This window comes from Balaenoptera borealis (assembly GCF_965194805.1).
Source record: "Balaenoptera borealis genome assembly, chromosome: 2".
Classification (NCBI taxonomy): domain Eukaryota; kingdom Metazoa; phylum Chordata; class Mammalia; order Artiodactyla; family Balaenopteridae; genus Balaenoptera; species Balaenoptera borealis.
The window spans coordinates 50,722,883-50,742,096 of record NC_138867.1 but is presented as its reverse complement, the minus strand read 5'-3'; the positions used below and the strand labels follow the sequence as shown (position 1 = coordinate 50,742,096).

At 40.9% G+C, this 19,214-nt stretch overlaps 1 long non-coding RNA gene across 1 annotated transcript; it reads left to right on the top strand.

Moving 5' to 3' along the window:
• Window positions 1-608: 608 nt before the first annotated feature.
• Window positions 609-14,117, top strand: LOC309623839. The gene is made up of 2 exons (XR_014241669.1): window positions 609-6,247; window positions 6,894-14,117. It is a non-coding gene; the product is annotated as an uncharacterized lncRNA (long non-coding RNA).
• The last annotated feature ends 5,097 nt before the right edge of the window (window positions 14,118-19,214 follow it).

The following is a 19,214-nucleotide window of genomic DNA, read 5'->3' as shown; positions in this document are numbered from 1 at the left end:
AGATACGTGCACCACAATGTTCATAGCAGCATTATTTATAATTGCCAAGATATAGAAGCGACCTAAGTGTCCATCCACAGAGGAGGAATGGATAAAGAGGATGTTGTACACACACACACACAAACACACACAACGGAATACTAGTCAGTCATAAAAAAGAATAAAATTTTGCCATTTTCAGCAATGTGGGTGGACTTGGAGGATATTATGCTAAGTGAAATAAGTCAGACAGAGAAAGACAAATACTGTATGATATCACTTATATGTGTTATCTAAAAATACAACAAACTAGTGAATATAACAGAAAAGAAGCAGAATCACAGATATAGAGAACAAATTAGTGGTTACCAGAGGGGAGAGCAGGGCAGGGGGCAATATAGGGGTAGGGCAGGGGGTCCCTAACTCCAGGGCTGTGGACTGGTACCGGCCCGCGGCCTGTTAGGAACCGGGCTGCACAGCAGGACGTGAGCGGCGGGCGAGCAAGCAAACTTCATCTGCTGCTCGGCATCGCTCCCCATCGCTCGCATTACTGCCTCCCTCCACCCCACCCCACCCCACCCCACCCCACCCCTGTCTGTGCAAAAATTGTCTTCCAAGAAACCAGTCCCCGGTGCCAAAAAGGTTGGGGACCGCTGGGGTAGGGGAGTCGGAGGTATCAACTATTGGGTGTAAGATGGGCTCAAGGATGTATTGTACAACACATAGAATATAGCTAATATTTTGTAATAACTGTAAATGAAAAGTAACCTTTAAAAATTATGTAAAAGAATGAAACAATTAGAAATTAAAAAAATCAAGGATCTGTGCATTTTAAACGCTGATAGATATTGCTATATTGCTCTCCAAAAAAGTTATCCCAATTTACAGTTACCAAATATGTATGAGAGTATGGTTCTACTCCAAATTAATGCTAGCCTTTCCTGGATTCTCAATGCATCTTGGGATTCCAACTATTCATTTTTCATTGATTCTCTATTTTACTGCCTTAACAGCATTGCTAGGCCGTTTCTATTTCTTTTTTTTTTAACATCTTTATTGGAGTATAATTGCTTTACAATGGTGTGTTAGTTTCTGCTTTATAACAAAGTGAATCAGTTATACATATACATATGTTCCCATATCTCTTCCCTCTTGCGTCTCCCTCCCTCCCACCCTCCCTATCCCACCCCCCTAGGTGGACACAAAGCACCGAGCTGATCTCCCTGTGCTATGCGGCTGCTTCCCACTAGTTATCTATTTTACATTTGGTAGTGTATATATGTCCATGCCACTCTCTGACCCTGTCACATCTTACCCCTCCCCCTCCCCATATCCTCAACTCCATTCTCTAGTAGGTCTGTGTCTTTATTCCTGTCTTGCCATTAGGTTCTTCATGACCTTTTTTTTTTTTTCCTTAGATTCCATATATATGTGTTAGCATACTGTATTTGTTTTTCTCTTTCTGACTTACTTCACTCTGTATGACAGACTCTAACTCCATCCACCTCACTACAAATACCTCCATTTCGTTTCTTTTTATGGCTGAGTAATATTCCATTGTATATATGTGTCAAATCTTCTTTATCCATTCATCTGTTGATGGACACTTAGGTTGCTTCCATGTCCTGGCTATTGTAAATAGAGCTGCAATGAACATTGTGGTACATGACTCTTTTTGAATTATGGTTTTCTCAGGGTATATGCCCAGTAGTGGGATTGCTGGGTCCGTTTCTATTTCTGAGACTCCTAATTTAATCCTGCCCTTCTGATCTCAGGAACTGACCTAACTTTCTCCTTTGCTATCTTCAGTGTGACTGCTGTTCATCCTCTTGCTTGTTGCCTCATGATCTGGAAATTGTTGCTACAGCTCCACACATTACTTCTGCATTAGGAAAAGTGCGGAAGGATATCCTTTTTATCAGGAAAGTAAAGCCTTCTTAGAAGGCCCTAATTGACCTCCCCTTACATCTTTTAGACATAACTGGGTCCCATGATGATTTCTAGCTGCAATAGGAAATTGGGATATTTAATATCTGTCAAAAGGGAACAAGATTGTCGTGAATATGTGTACCAATTTTGATTTATTGCTTGAGCCTAGGTATGCTGCCACCCAGAATAAGATGAAGGTTCTGTTAGTATGGAAGAAAGGAAGAATGGATATTGAGTAGTAACCCACAATATTTCAAACTCACAGAAGGATAAGTTTCATTACAGTAGCAAAAAGACAAATTTTTTACATAGTCAAGTTATTATAGTTCATTCTGATCAGGATAGCTTTAAATTATACATGTACATTTTTTTGCCAATGGTGCTATTTAATAAGGCCTAAAGTAAAATTGAAAGCAAAAGCAGAGTGAGTTTTTTTGAAGTATTTATCTTATGTTCTTGACTGAAGAGATAAATTTAGTAGTTGTTTCTCAGGTAACTAAACTTAGCTGTCGGGCTTAGTTTTTTATGTATTTAATTTGCCTTTAAACCTGGATTCTGTGCAAAGTTCCATAACTGCTTTAAAATATGGGCTTTATTAGGGATGTGAAAGATGAGACTGCAGTAATATTTTCTCCTTATTAACTCATCACACGATACTGGGGTTGGGGGATGGGAACTTAGAGCACTCAGATACCCACACTGGGAAGAGACAAGGCCAAGCAACTGCACCTTTTCATGACCCTGAAAATAATTGAGGTTCTGCAAAGAAGAACTTGATTCCGTTATCCTCAAAATCCGTTGCTTTGGGAGTTGAATAGTGTAATGTTTTATATAGAAAGAAAAAACATGGTCATGTTTTGTAGAAGGATTTTCAGAGGTATGTTTTGCTTTCCTGCTCACTGGTTGGTTGTTATTTTGGAGGCAGGGGGTTGTTTGTAGATTTCATTTCAAAAGATACTTTAGATGGAGTTGGTAAATGAACGCTGCACTGGGGTCCACTTTTAAGAGGGTGTTATGGTCAGTGCTTCAGGCTGAACACATGATTAGCCCTCTATACTTCACAAATCTATATCTGTGATTTTACTGATGGGTCTTGTGTTAGTTAAGGTGCTCCAGAGAAACAGAATCAGTAGGATGTATTAGGATACACATACACACGCACACACACATGCCACACACATTCTAGGATGCTCACTCCAGCCTTCCCTCCCTTCACTCGAGGTCAGGTGGCATTGTGGTCTGCCAGCTCCCAGCCTTCCTTGGCTCACTCTCCCTTTTCTCTCACACCAACATTTCCTCTAATAAAATTCTTGTATGTTTAGTCCAAACTTGGCATCTGCTTCTCTGAAGAGCCAGACAAATGCAGTGATATTTGTTTCTACTTATTCCCCCAAGTAATCTACGAGAGTGAGTATTTTGCTTCATCTTTGTCAGCATTTGATAGTTTCAAAATCTGTGCTACTTTGAAAAATGCAGAGTGTGTGAGGAAGAGAATCCTTGGATCCTACTTCAGGAGATGGATTTCCAGCATTCCAGATGGGAAATTGGAATACATCTTTCCTTTGGAATTTTATTATAGATGTTGCTCAGGTTCTAATTTATTTATTGTTAGCATAGAATCCTATTTCAGGTACATTATGGTTAAGTGGGGCTGCGTGGGTTTGAGGTTCTAACTACCTGGATGATACTATTTTGGGAAAAAGCATTTGAGATTCCAAAAGGTTGGTTCATAACTACCTATGTACACACACTAGAAGCTGGGGTGGCCTGTATTTACATATAGTGGTAGTACAAATGTGGTAGAGGATAAAACAGGTAGGGAAGTAATAACTCAATATCATAACAAGGGCTTCCCTGGTGGCGCAGTGGTTGAGAATCTGCCTGCCAATGCAGGGGACACCGGTTCGAGCCCTGGTCTGGGAAGATCCCACATGCCGCGGAGCAACTGGGCCCGTGAGCCACAACTACTGAGCCTGCGCGTCTGGAGCCTGTGCTCCGCAACAAGAGAGGCCGCGAGAGTGAGAGGCCCGCACACTGCAATGAAGAGTGGCCCCCGCTCGCCACAACTAGAGAAAGCCCTCGCACAGAAACGAAGACCCAACACAGCCAAAAACAAATAAATAAATTTTAAAAAATATATCATAACAAACTAAAAGAAAAAATGAAGTGTGGTGATTGAGATAATTCTTACTAGCAACTTGATATGTCAGTGAATTCCTGTTTATGCTGAGAGGCATTTTGTTCAAGCAAGATCTTACATAGACCCTGTATGTGAAGCAGATAAAAAGCAACACTGCTTCAGTAGGTATGGAGGTTGGAGCTGGTGTGCTCAGCCCACTCTACCTGTGTGGTAGCTGCAGGAGAGCTCCATCGAACTTCAGGGTCTACAGAACACAGTCTAAAAACACTGTTATAGACCACTCTCTGCCTTGGGCTGCTAAGCAAATCCAACAGTCATGCTCAGATCTATGCAGGTACAAGAATACTTGGATGTTATGAGAGCATGGTGGGCACTACCCAGAAATGGTAATATTTTAAATGTGACGTAACTAATCTGTGAATTCTTGCTAAATCAGATGTGACACATGCTGGTCCTTGCCCTCTTGGCCTGCAGATTCATTTATTGCTCTTCTCTGCTCACTCAGGAGGTGAATCCTTGCAGGCTATGGTTTCCCAGGTTCCTGTTAGGTTTGGCCATTGGGAAGCCAAGGCAGGAGATTGCAGGCAGAGAGGAAAGGAGAAGGTAGCATTTCTCTTCCTCTCTCCCCTACCCCATTCTCCCACTCAGACCCTCCCCACCTTGGGTGATGTCTCTGGCAAGCACCACGCCTCTTCTGTGGCTCCAGCTCCCCTGGATTGGTCTGCTATGGGTCTAGCCTCTGATAGCAGGAACCAAAAATCTAGGAAACATGAGAGAAAAATCTTAAAACTGAGAAACTTCTGTCCATTCACTTAGGATTTTTCCCCCTGATAACTGGGGGCAGGGAGGGGGTAGAAAAACATCCCTTTTCTATTTTTAGCAGTGGAATGCCTATCTCCCAAAGAAACATGGTTTGAAAATCATGGCATCACTGAAACAAATTTAATATTTTGACTTTATGAGCCTTTGGATTTTAATACAAGACCATGTTGAGGATCATCTCAGTTGGAATTTGGGGCTATTTTGAACCCCTCCCTTTAGCAGCAGTGGTCTGGAGAGGTGTCCCAGGAATAAGTGAACCTACAGAGATGCTACAGCTCTCCCTCTGTCCTCCAGTATTTCCTACCCAGAAGTACAAGCACATGATGATTCCCTGAAGTGCTTATAGTCTTAGACTATTCTACCTTTACATTTTCCCTGGTTTATAAATGGGATCTGTATTAATTTGATCTCTTGATTCTGGGAAGGGTGGGGATTGAAATGCCAACACAGTCAGTTTAATATCTCAAGATGTTAAGGAGTAGGTAGGAAGGGATCAGCTTCCTGGGCAAACAAGTGTATCTGAAAGGGAAAGATCACAGCTGCTAGATGAGGAAGGATTTTTTTCTCTCTTTCATATAGACTCTTTATTCTGAGTGTCGTTTGTGAAGTTGACTGGAAAAGCCATATGCTAGTTCCCTTGATTTCTACATGGACATCATGGCATGGATAAAATTTAAGATTCTGTGAAATGGACTTCTCTTTGTCTTCTTGTAAGTTAACTTAGAACCTTAAAGGCTCACAGCTACTGAGCTGGAAGTCCTGGCCTTGGTTATAGAAGGTTCTATAAATTTTCAAAAAACCTTCTCTTGGGACTAGACTTCTTCTTGCCTATATTTAACTGCTGAGAATTAGAGGAAAAGTTTTCTTAATTTTGGTGAGAAAGACCAAATCGAAACTGCTGTCATTCTTGCCTGTCCAGTGTTGCCCTAATCTAGGTCCTAAACCTTTCAGTCTATGGCCCAGTTCCCGAACCAAGAGAATCAAGCTTGGAGCTAAAAAGTCACCTTCTCTCCACCAGTACCAGCACGTGGAGTCTGAAATGACCCTATGGACCTGGGCATAGGGTGGCTCACCCAGCTGCAACCTCTTTGCTCACCCCTACCATCTGTCTTATGTCTAGCTAGAATTCTAGTTCCTGGTGGTCACCCGAACTCTGTTGAAACCAGAGCCCTGCCCTGAGTTCAGGTTTTTGTCCAGGGCTGGCCTTGCCAAGCCTTGTCTGCCCTCTCTCTCTGGTTGGCTGAGGTCCTGCTTCAACTAGCTGGACACCTCTCCTGCTCATTCGCAAAGAAAGATGCTGATGTACACCTGGAAATCAGTGGACACTATTGACCTGAGATGCCTACCTGCCGTGTTCCAATCCACAGATCAGATTCTGTGAGTATTAATCCTCCCTTGGACATTGTAATGTGGAGTGCTGTTCCTTCTCGGGACACATCCTAAAACCTAATCAGTTCCCTCTTAGCCCCAGTCTCAGTCATTGCCTCTTCCTTCCGATTGAGATTAGGTTCCCAAGCTAATGCCACTCCATTCCTGACAACTGGGTCTTGATATCCAGATAGTCAGAAAGATATATAATATCCAGCTTGATTTTTGCAATGGTATAAATTTATAAATGTGTATACAATCTCTATGTGTGTGCACATTTAAAAAATGGAAACATCTTTTTTTCCCCTGATATGAAGAGATGATTGTAAAAAATTTAAACACAAAGAATGTGAAAGTTCCCCCTACCATAATCACCCCTCTGATTAATAATGTTAACAGTTTATATTGATATAATCCTCCCAGATCGTCTTTAGGGAAGTATAAATTTGAGTATATAGTATTTATATTTAAGTTAATATAAAATATATATTTAAAACATAAATTAGATTATACTTTTCTGTAATTTGTTTTTCATTTGAACTTCACCATTTATTGTTGGACATCACTGTGCTCTCATTTTATTTATTTTTTATTTTATTTTTTCTTTCTAGTACTTTTCTCATTTTATTTATCTTTAAAAAAATTTTTATTTTAGGGACTTCGCTGGTGGGGCAGTGGTTAAGAATCCGCCTGCCAATGCATGAGACACGGGTTCGATCCCTGGTCCAGGAAGATCCCACATGCCGCGGATCAACTAAGCCCGTGCGCCATAATTATAGAGCCCATGTGCCACAACTACTGAAGCCCACGGGCCTAGAGCCCGTGCTCCACAACAAGAGAAGCCACTGCAATGAGAAGCCTCCTGACTGCAACGAAGAGTAGCCCCCGTTTGCCACGACCAGAGAAAGCCCGCACACAGCAATGAAGACCCAACACAGCCAAAAATTAATAAATAAATTTATGAAAAAAATTTTTTTAAACTTTATTTTGGAGCATAGCTGATTAACATCCTGCTCTCATTTTAAATCTGGATTCCCTTTGGCTCAACTTCAGTGTACTCTGTGATTTAAGTATGAAAGAATAATTCTTCTTCTCTTTTTATAGTCTTTTTCTTGGGGGGAGTGTTTGTTAAATTATTTATAGTGATAGGTTTTACAGAAATAGATGTTTTTTATTGAGACCATCAAAACCCTCAGTGCCTTAATGATTCTGCTGATTAAGTGGAAAACACATGAAGGCATGTCAATCTGTCAAGCAAAAGAAAATGCTATCTCTCCCTAATGTAGATGGATTACATAAAGGCCTGATCTCCCACTGCAGCAAGTTATGGTGTTTCATGCTCTAAAGGCCAGGTAGGTATTACTCTGCACCGTTCTTGTAGAATGTTGAACTTTTAAGATGAAGAACCAAATTTTAAAACTGTCATAAATCTGAGTCTGGCTTTCAGAAGGCAAGAATGCTATTTTTAGTGTGTCTGGATTGCAGTCTTTCCCTTTGGTAGTTGATGATGACTGCACAGTAAGAATGAAAAATGAAACTTCTGGAGATTGGATAGCTAAGGAGATTGAAAATAACATCCAGACAGTGGTGCCTTTGGGTCACTAATTTGAATTCAGCTCAGATCAGTGATGACTACAAATTGTTCTCTCTGATGGCAGTGAGGCTTGCAGAAAATACATTCCTCATCGTTATCTATGTTAATTATGTCCTTCTGCTTGTTGGAGCCAGGTTTGCTGGTTTGCGATTGTAATCCCCTAGAGGGCAGGGGCCGCCTTCACTTAGATGAGTGTTGATTAGATGATTTTGATAAGGGGGATGAAGAAATGCTTTTTCTGAGTGAGCTGGCTTGTGTGAAATCGTAGCTACCAAGCATTCCTGTGAAATATGAGCGACATCCCTTCCAGTTTGTTCTGGGTGGCCTTGGAAATAGTTGAGTCTCACACAATGACACAGTCTCCTTTTATAGTCCTGTCAGCAAACACTGCAGCTCATATGCTGAAATTTAAAGACACATCTCTTCCTTCTTTTCTTATTTGCAACATCTACTGGACTCCAGCTTGACACCCTCTTTTTCCATTGTCTTCCTTGATCACTTCAGCATACCTTGGTCATAACACATTATTATGAATTCCGTTTATTTTGTCTGTTAAATATAATCCTCCACTGATACTGATCATTTTGCAAATGTGTCCTATCTCCCCATGTAGAAGCAAACTTTTTGGCAGTCAGGACCATGTCTTACATCTTTTTGTAACCTCTCCAGCTACTAGTACAATGTTTGCATTAGTACATGCTAGTATTTGTATATTTTATTAATAACATTGTTGAAAAATTGAATAAAAGTCTTAAAAGTTTACATAGTCTTTTATATTAACTGTTATTATATGAGTTGTGCTTCTTTTCTGACTTAGTATTATATTTCCAGTGCTACGGAGGTGGTGCCCATACAGTCATGCAGGTTGTACACTGCACAACTCTAGAGGGGCCTATTTACATAGACAATGGCTGTGGTGATTGCCTCTAATGGCTCTGAAAAGTGGAGGTCAAATAATGATAACATTAGTGCTCAAAAATAAAACATGTCAGTAACTGCAAAAGGTTAGGCAGGTGAGAATAAATCACTAACACACTTGTTTTTGGACCAAAAACAAATAGGATAGGGATAACATTTTTCAACAAGTGAGTGTTCCCACTCCTACTCCCGCTTTGCCCATCCCAAAGAATTTTTTTTTTTTTTTTTTTTTTTACTTGAAGGCTCAGTTTATTCCTGTCTTAGCCCTCTAAATAGAGTTTAACTTTTGTCGACCCAGGTCTCAGACTTTTGTGATGCAAAATCAGGAGATCCTATTGAGACAGACAGGATTAGAAAGCAGAGAGGACAAAAGAAGAAAAAACAATCCAGGGTCCTGATTGCTGGGGAGGTTGGGAGAGTTAAGAAGCTCTAGACCAAGGTAGGCTGGGAGAGAGAGGTGCTGCAGAGAGGATAAGTGGATTCCCTTTAATGCCTACATAATAAGACAGGCTAGTCTCTGTTGTAGTTGCAAAAGGTGCAAACAACTACTAAATCTCTTTGGCATCACACAACCAAAGCTCATTTCTTACTGAATGGCTGGTGCAGATACCACCAGACTCATGTGTGCAGGAGTCCTCCATGTGGTGACTTGGTGGCCTCAGCTGCTTTGATCTGATGACTCTGCTGTGATAAGAATGGCAGGGGAGGAGAGGGCATGGAGACCTCACAATCACCCTTCTAAACTTTAGCCAGGAAGACACTTTTACCTGAAGCCCATTGCCTGGACCTGGCCCCATGGCCTGCCTGACTGCAGGGAGGCTGGGAAGCAGTCTTGCATGAGCCTGGAAGGTGAAAACTGTATACAGATGAGCTCTGCTAATATCTGCCATGGGCTCTTCAGAAGCATGCAGAAGGAACGGAATTGCTTTTACTTTTGGTGGCTGGACGGTGTCTCTTATAGGCCATATCTCTCTGAGACTGGGCCGCAAAGACCTTGGAATTTATTTGGCTTACACAGAAAAAGGCAACTGTAGGTAATAAAACTTTCTTAGAAGTTTCTTAAAAATACAATAAAGTAGTTGTTATCCCGCTAAGTATTATAAGAGCTTTTGAAAGTTTCTGTTGGCTTGTTCTCTCTCTCTCTTTTTTTCCCTTTAGTGAGAAAATACTCACAAATGCAATTACTCCCATGACTTATTCAGAGGAAGTTTTAAATTTGGTTTTATTTCCTTTGCTTCCTTGATATTCACTTTATTAGGCATCTTAAGATGGAGAAAAGGTTATAAATTCCCTTCAGGGTCATTAAAAGGAAGTCTGTCTAGAACGACATAACTGTGATGGTCATTCATGATTCCTTCTAGCTTTATGACTCTTCCAAGAATATAAAAAGTCTATATTGCAAATCCATAGGAGAAGCGAAGCTGGCAGGATGTGCCTAATATGATTTCTTAGCAAGTGTATTTTAGCAGAGGACAAAAGATTATAGAACTACATACAATTTTTTTTTTGAAAATAGTAGGATAAATTAGGGAACAATTTTAGGTCTTTCTGCAATTTCCTCAACAGAAGCAACTATATTTTAGGAGAGATGATCTGATTATTTGTGTCTTGACAACATTTGAACAATTTCAACAGGTGGTCCATACCATTAACAAGAACAACAACAAAAACATGGTTGCCATAAATGAGAGTGAGAGAAGGCACGATTGAATACTTCCGTATGCAATTACATTTTCTGCATAGTCATAAATTGAGCATCCAAACATAGATGCATGAGTAATTAATTATGACTTATTTAAAAGCACTCGGGTTGTGACACTTTGTTCTTCATTTCCTGCACATCAAATTACTGAAGTTTTCATTTCATTTAAAAATAATTTTCCCTGCTTTATTTTATTAAATTTCAATGGAGTTATAGGGTTGATTACAGACTAAATAGCTGGTGCAGTAAGGTAAACACCAGTGAAGGAAGGGTAGGGAGGGATGATATCTGAAGGCCTAAGATTGCAGAGGGTTGGATGAACTTACTCTGAAGCTGGGAGTAGAAGCTGAGGATGGGGCTGGCAGTGCTAAGTAATGAAAGATTTTCACGGTGTTTTTTTATTGGGTTGACTTGGCCAAGAGAAGATAACACATTAAGAGAAATAATACAGATGAAGAAAGTCTAATGATTAAATGATTAAAGATTTGGAGCTGAACCTAACATTGCCAACTTTTAAAACATTCATTAAACTATTCTGTTTACCAATTGTTTTATTTTTAGCAGATTTAGATGTTGTGGATTTCAGACTGTGTTTCTTTCCTAATAGAGTCCATGGATTATGTGAGGAAAGTTAAGATGTACTGCCTGGACATGTGTTTTCGTTGCATTACTGCCTTTTCTCAAACATTATGTGATGACACCTTGATAACTACATCTATGGAAAGGGCTTTGAGCTTTTGGCAAATGCCTTTTCTGGCATGATGAGTCACGAAAGCTGAGTGATTTACACCTACTAGGCTTCTCTGTATATAATCTCCAGGCCAGTGCTTCTTAACCTTTCCCATTAAGTATCCCTTAGAGTATGGACATTGAGCTGATATTTCTAGATGTCTGGGGCCATGTCCTAACCACATCTCCTCAGAAAATAGGAAAATTCCTTACTTTTTTATGTTAGAAATTCATGTGAATTTTTAAATTCTATAATATATCTACATCTGTTTTAACATTAAAAAAACACATTTTAAATCATAAACTGTAGGAAAACATGAAAATGTTTTCTACCTAACTTAGTGGTTAATGAGTAAGATCTTTTCCAATGAGTCTCTCCTCTGGGGAGAACCCAGATGAGCGATGGAGATCTAGCACAGCACATCAGTTTGGATGTCCAGGCCATTTCTCTTCTCTTAATATTTCAGACCCAAACTCATAAATATCAGGACATAAATATCTGCAGACTTTTCAGGGTTTCATAAGCTATGTTGATGCTCTAAGTGGAGGTTCAGCGCATTTTCATGAAACTGTTGGTGACATCTCACTAATTAACATCTCACTGAGAACTGCTGTAATGTGGCTAACTGAAATCATCTGACCCACTTTTACCACCTTGTTGAACCCAGTGAGAAGATCAAGAGCCAGATGCTTTGGGGCAAGGTATTCTTGGTGAACAGAGTCTACCGTTATGGTCAGATTGTATAACGGTCTTGATGTATTTCAAGGTATTTCTTGTCACAGATTTGATGCTATTTGTACATGTGTTCATGTCTCCCCCCTCCCCCCAAGTCAATAGCAGTTTCAGTTAAAAAAAAGTCACATTATCTACTTAGAAGTTTCTTCACCAGGCAGAATGACAGCAACATCATTAAGCACTTTGAAAATCAGCACAGGACTTCATTATAAATATAAGGAGTAAAAAACAATTACAGGACAAAATCCTTTATCTCTGTGCTTTCTTTGAATTGAAAGTAAAAAGAATTGGGTTAGCCTCAATTCCTCAGTTAGTTATCTACATGTGTGTTTGGATCACATTAAAGTGCATAAAACAATGATGCTCTTTGATAAGGGTATCTTTTCTAAACATCCCCCTTTGACGCCAGGCTCCTGCAGTCATTTTTATAGTACAGGGTTCTCAGGGCATTCTCCTACTGTGGGCTTACCTGGAACAGGGAAACGTGTCCATCTCTACTTTGGCTCAGAGGAAACTTCCCAAATGATTCTCTTCTACTCTGCTGCCACCTGGGTCAGGGGCAAGTTTTCCCTTCTTATCCTCAACCACATCCTTGGGGTCCAAGTCTCCCACCTTCAATTCTGGAGGATTAAAAATGCCCAGGACTTTCTTGTGATTATCCTCAATTACTGGGTTCAGCTCACCTTGACAACCCTTCTGTCACTGGCAAAGCCCATTAACCATTCCCAGCAAATAAAAATAGAATCTGGGTAATAAAATAAAGTCTTACCTTTTTTGATCCTTTGTGTCTAGGCTACTTTCACTTGATCATAGGGGGTGGGGTGCAGAGGCCTTGCCCCAGGCACTTGAGACTAGTACCTACACCTCAACTCCGGCAGGTGAAGGAGCACTGCTCAGGACACTCAATCCAAGATGGCGGCGGCAGGCCACGTGCAGAGACCCTGTGCCCGGCAGTGCAATCTGGAGCGTGAGCAGCCCAGCTGCGCCGACCCCTGAGAACCCCGCCCTCTCTCCTTCCAGCCAGGGAGATCCCTATAAAGCAGCCCCGCCTACAGCCTGTCGGGGAGAGCAGTGTGGACTCTAGAGCATAAGTTCACACCCCTCCATTCTCTGATCAAAGAAGAAAGTTTTCCTTGGATTCTGAGCTGAACTTGGTCTAGTTCTATTGACTTGAATGACACCTAGCAAGAGGATCCTTGTTGGGAGGGTCAGTTAACACCTCCTATCTTCTTTCTTGTCCTCTAGAAAGAATGCCCTTTTTTATTTTTCCCACTATGAGGACTTCTGGGAGTCCTTCCTCTTTTCTAATTTAAGTTCATCCGCCACCCACTGCTCTCCCTTCCTACCCCTTCTTCCCTCTCACCTTTAGATGGAAAGGTTTCATGTGTAGGCTTCTTTTAGTGCCATTCTCAAGCTAGCACCTTCTTCAAGTTTTGTTTCTCCTTCTGTTTTAACTAGAAGAAGGAAAAATCATAGCCTTGAGTACCATCGAGAAAACAGGGGAGAACAGAACCTACAGACAGTTAAGATTTCAAGATATAATCCTCCCACAGTACAGATTTTCCTCAAATTTCTCCTGTTAATTTTAAGGTGACTTTGAAACTAACTTTGAAGGAAGCCTTAAGCAAATCATTGGAAATGCTTTCCATGATCTCACCATTAGTCCACCCTTTTCTTTATCTGTAGCTTCTTTCAAAATCCCAGCTCTTGGTTGAACAAAGTTTGGAAATCTCTGGAGAAGGTCTTTAGGGCTCCTTGGAACTCTGAAAAAATGGTCGTTGATTCTTTCTTTGGGATAGGAAGGACACTGCTCTTTCTTGCCCTCAGGTAGTTTTCTAGAAGGAATAGCTATGTGGTCATTCCTTATGCTATAGCACACCAGTTTCCCTGGACTAAGTGTGAAAATACAGGCCACCTCTCTTTTCTGAATTAGAGGTCCTGTATTGGCAAGGAGTTTTTAAAATTGCTAATGGGGATGAAAACTTCTCAGGAGAAGAATGACAGGGAGGAAGGCTTCTGAGTTAGTCAGCCAAGGAGTACTGGGTGCTCTCCCAAGCCTCCTGTGTGTATGAAGCTCAGTGGTGGGCTTCCACATTGCAAAGCTAAGCTCTTGTATGTCTGGATCTGGACAAGGGTGAGGCAGCATCAAGGTTTTCCTTTAATAATAAGAGCCCTTCACACCCTGTTGATTCAGATCAAAGGGATCCACATCTGTTTTCACATCTCACTGATTATTTTGTATATGGTGCTGCATGTTCATTTAGGCTCAAAATTGCATCCATATTTTTCCAGCTTTCCATGATCTCTTTTGCTTCATTTGCTCTTCTGAAATATTTCCAATTATTTGGGTGCCCAATTGCTCATGAATTGGTCGCTCAGTTTGTGCCAAAAAGGCATTTTTAGAAAAAATGATTTATCATCATCATCATCATGATGTTATATGCTGATTTCAAAAATACCTGACCATTTACGCTCACTGAGATATTAAATGATTTACCTCTTTCCAAACTTTGAAATAATCCTTCTTTCAAATCTTTTAGTAATTTTTCTTTTGTGGTTGACGAGGTCTTAGCTGATGAGTTGCAACAAGACAGTCTTGTATCAGATCAGCCCATATCTGGGGAGCTTGAATGAAGCAATTAGATCCAGAGACAAATAAGTCTTTAGTTCACAGACCAAGGTGTGGTAAGTATGCTTTGGAGATGGTGGCATCAATAAGAAATGAGGATGTCATTTCAGGTTGAGGGTCTGAGAGGTCTTTTTCCTCTATGTACAGTCTTTTGACAAACTGCATTTCTTTACATAGTAAACAGAGCTGCCTGAAATTTATCTCATTGTCTTAGGGGAAACTCTGGTCAGATTCACCCTAGCTGATATGTAGGATCCATGATATATCATTATTTGTCAGGTCAATTGATGCTGGACATAAAGGGAGGATCCAAGTGATAACACTGACTTAAAAATATCTAGCAAAGCTTGGATCCTGCAGTGGTCAGGGTCACTGCTAGTAAGGCGTGCCTTTGTGCAAACTGCAAAAAAAGCTACTCCTTTGGGCAAATGAATTACCAAAAAACATTCCTTCTTCAGGGTGGATGCAACCCATCCCAGATACTGGGCTGGATTTGAGCCCCCTCAGATTCTGTCCCCCAGGTACCTTTGTGCAGTGTTCTAAGGCACACCCTGGAGGGTCCCTGTTGATGTTCCTGACAAGAGTGTTACAGGAATCCCAAGATACCACAATCAGATAGGAGGCCAGAAGCCAGATAGGTTGAAAGGAGTGGGGAAGAGAGTAATAGCAGATTCCTCCGAGTAATAGTACTGGGGGATGGGAGGGTAGGAGGAGGTTGAAGCTGGGAGGGTGTTGTCAGCCATGGGAATAGCAAAGGGTTTTTTCCTCCTTTTACAAAACTTGCTTGGAATGCTAATTTTGGAACCTGAAAGGAGACATCCCTTCCTTGGTGCCTGTGTTGTCCATGTCTGTCCTCTTAACATTCCCCAGGCCTAAAGGGTCATGGCTACTGAACACAATTGCATTCTTTTTATATTAGACACTATTTATGCTTAAAATAATAGATTCCTGCAAGTAAAAATTGAAGTGAGATTTGAAAAATTTCTTCTCTCTCTCTGTTCTTTCACCTGTAGTCCTCTATCTCTTGATTTTCTTCTTTCTAAGTTCTCCCTACCCTTCATACCCAACTCAGGTCTTACCATCTGATAAATATCCCTCTGATCACTCCATTTCCATGTAGACTTCTCTGAACTTCCATTACACTTTGATCTGTACCATGTACTTATTGTCCTCACATTACTTTATGTGTTGAAATGTTTTCCTTCCACAAGGAATGGAAAAGAGAATGCAGGAAGGTGAAGGAAGAGGCACCAGAGGCCTGGAGAATTCATCAAGGGGGAAGCTACCAAGTGACAAAACTGACGTGTTTATGAGTGTTTCAGAATTTGTATAGTAAAACGGTGGTTGTATAGAACTTTAAGGGATAAATCATTCTGGGCAGCTAAGGTTTCTACATGATTGACTAGCTTTTTTAGTATGAAAACTTGTTTATTTTAATCATTTGGGTTAGAAATATTTTTGAAAATGTGTTATAGATTTTAGTAGACATTTTAGAGTGACTGCTTAACTTGCTAACAATCCCCTTCTTTGGAAATTACTAGTTATCTATTAGTATTATTAGTTATGGCTGCATAACAAATTACTCCAAAATGTCAAGGCTTAAAACAACAAACATTTATTATCTCACAGCTTGTGTGAGTTAGGAATCAAGGTATGGCTTAGCCGGGTGTCTGTGGCTCATGGTCCCTCGTGAAGGTGTAGTCCAGCTGTCAGCCGGTCTCACCTGAAGGTGTGACTGTGATGGGAGTGGTGATCCACTGCCACACTTAATCATGTGGTTTCTGGCAGATCTTGGTCCCTTGTCACATGGGCCTTTGCACAGGGCTGGCTCATGACAGAGTATAGGCCAGACCCAGAGCAAGTGATCACACATGCCTAAAATGAAAGCCAGAATCTCTTTATAATCTTATTTTGGAAGTGACATCTCATCACTTTTTTCTATTTTATCCTTTAGGAGTGAGTCAGTAAGTTCAGCCCACACTCAAGAGTAGGGGATCACACAAGGATGTGAATACTAGCAGTCTGCCAACCATAGGCCTTTATTTTGCTTGCCTATTGGTTGGATGATTGGAATGGGCTGGAGAAAATCATCTCTTATGGGAATTTAAGGGAAACACAGGAAGAGTTAGCCAGTCTCTGCATATGTCTCGTCCTGAAATATAAAACTTTTGGAGATGTGGGGTGTCTATCTTGCACCCTCCCTGTTGCCTGGGAAGAGCGGGAACTGATCTATTCAGATTATGAAGTAGATGTGCGTAGAGAAGCAGAGATATGACACGAACAGAGAGTGTTCTCTGGCTTCCCATCTGCTCTTCTGCCTTTGGGTTTCATGAAACACCTCTGTAGCCTTTTGATAAACTTTTCCTCTGACTCCTTCACGAGCTTCTCAACTTAGTCATGTTGGTTGAGATACTTGCACAGAGAGAATCCTTGTTTGCCATCTTACATATAACACAATAAAGAGAATTTCTTAAATCATTATGGACATTACCTTCACTGCTATTTAGTGAATGCCTACTGTGCAAAGCAGTATCCTAGATAATGGGAACACAGTGATGAATAAAATGGGTAAGATCCCTGCCCTCATGTATCTTATTGTCTAGTCCAATCATTTTTAAACTCTGATGGATTAGAAGCTTAAGATTTACTGAGATATGTGAGGCTGTTTATTTACCCCTACATCAAATAATTCCATTCTTTTGTGTTGCTTTTTAGATTTGGTTTCCATATTTCATGTTTTCCTTGTTGGTTTCTGTTAGTTTTTTTGGGGGGGAGGGGGTGGGGGGAGAGGTGATATCTTATTGTGGACCTAGATATGAGGCATTCAACATTGTTAGAATTGTCTGCAAATTAAGAGTAAATAGTTTATAGAGTTGTTTATGTACCTTCATTTATCTATTTTGGTGCTCAGTAGCCTTTCTTGCCTACTTCCATGTTTTCATCCATGTCCTAGATAAGTGAGATTTCTGGAGACAAAAGAAGTCACAGTGAAAGGATATGCACTTATGTCAGTGACCTGTCAAAGCTCAACACACTTCGAAGGTGTATAATCACTGAGAAGTTTCAACTTGATAGTGTCACACCTAATGAACAGGAAACTGAATTCCTGTTCAGCAAATATTCACTCTCTTCCCTCTCCCCCTGGGAATGAACCCTATGTCCCTACTTCACTGATTTTGGGTTTGGCCACGCAATTTGCTTTGGTCAATGAAATTGGAGTGGGTGTAATACAAGCAGAGGCTTTAAATGTGCATGTGAGGTTTGGCTTGGCCTCTTGTATTTTTGTGATTGTGTAGAAAAGAGCACGTCCCAGATAGTCACTGCCTCTTCAGCCTGGATTCCAGATTGAAACATGTGGACCAGACACAAACCCAAGCTGAACCCTGGAGCCAAGCCCCCAGCTCTCAGCCTGAAGCAGAGCTAAACCAGCTGATCTGCGACCCTCAAGTGAGAAAAGCACATGATTGTTGCTATAAACCATTGAGTTTGGGATAGTTTGCTATACAACATTATTGCAGTAATGGCTGTCTACCACACTGATTAAGTTCAGAGGGGCAAAATAATAGCGTATTTCAGTAGACGGAATAACGGCCCCCAAAGATGCTCATGTCCTAATCCCTTGAACCTGTGAATATATTACCTTACATGGCAAAAGGGACTTTGCACATATGATTAAGTTAAGAATCTTGAGATGGAGAGATGATCCTGGATTATTCTGATGGGTCCAATGTAATCTCCAGGGGTCCTCATAAGAGAGAGGCAGGAGAGTCAGAGTAAAGAAAGGGGGATGTGACCGCAGAAGCAGAGGTCAGAGTGATGAGCCATGAGACAAGGAATGAGGGCCAGCTCTAAAAGCTGTACAAGGAGAGCTTTTAGAAGGAAACATCATTGATGATACCTTGATTTTAGTTCTATAAGATCTATTTTGGACTTCTGCCTCTAGAATGGCAAGATAATAAATTTGTATTAGTTTAAGCCACTAAGTTGTAGTAATTTGTTACAACAGCAACAAGAAACTAATACAAATATGTTAAGATTAAATGGATAATTACTATTTCTCTCCCTGTTAGAGGAAAATATTTATATTTAGAAAAATACACTACTGGGGCTTCCCTGGTGGTGCAGAGGTTAAGAATCCGCCTGCCAATGCAGGGGACACAGGTTAGAGCTGGGAAGACACAGGTCCGGGAAGATCCCACATGTTGTGGAGCAACTAAGCCCATGCGCCACAACTACTGAGCCTGCTCTCTAGAGCCCACGAGCCACAACTACTGAGCCTGCGTACCACAACTGCTGAAGCCCACGCGCCTAGAGCCCGTGCTCTGAAACAAGAGAAGCCACTGCAGTGAGAAGCCCGCGTACCTCAAGGAAGAGTAGCCCCCGCTCACTGCAACTAGAGAAAGCCCGCGCACAGCAACGAAGACCCAACGCAGCCAAAAAATAAATTAATTAAAAAAAAAAAAGAAAATACACTATGAAATTATCCCACTAATGTATTCAGAAAATATCCTTTCCAAAGTCAATCACAGTGTATTTCCGTTAAGTTTTTACTTAATGATTGAGGAATCAATATGGTGGTATTGGGCTTCCCTGGTGGCGCAGTGGTTGAGAATCTGTCTGCCAATGCAGGGGACACGGGTTCGAGCCCTGGTCTGGGAGGATCCCACA